The sequence below is a fragment of the Eimeria tenella genome, genomic scaffold (assembly GCF_000499545.2).
Source record: "Eimeria tenella Houghton genomic scaffold, Eth_scaff3058, whole genome shotgun sequence".
Lineage (NCBI taxonomy): Eukaryota > Apicomplexa > Conoidasida > Eucoccidiorida > Eimeriidae > Eimeria > Eimeria tenella.
The window spans coordinates 1-216 of NW_013542928.1; positions in this window are offsets into that span (position 1 = coordinate 1).

Consider the following 216-nt stretch of genomic DNA (forward strand, 5'->3'; position numbering starts at 1 on the left):
CATCGACATCAGCAGCAGCAGCAGCAGCAGCAGCAGCTGGTTTTAAAGACGAGCATTTCAGGCCATGAAGCAAAAATGCTGGCGCCGGACTCGCTTCTTGGTGCCAGGCAGGAGAAGCAACAGCAGCTGCAGCAGCAGCACGGAGACACGAACAGCCTTTGTTGCAGCAGTAGCAACAACGAACAGCAGCAGCAGCAGCAGCAGCAGCAGAACCAC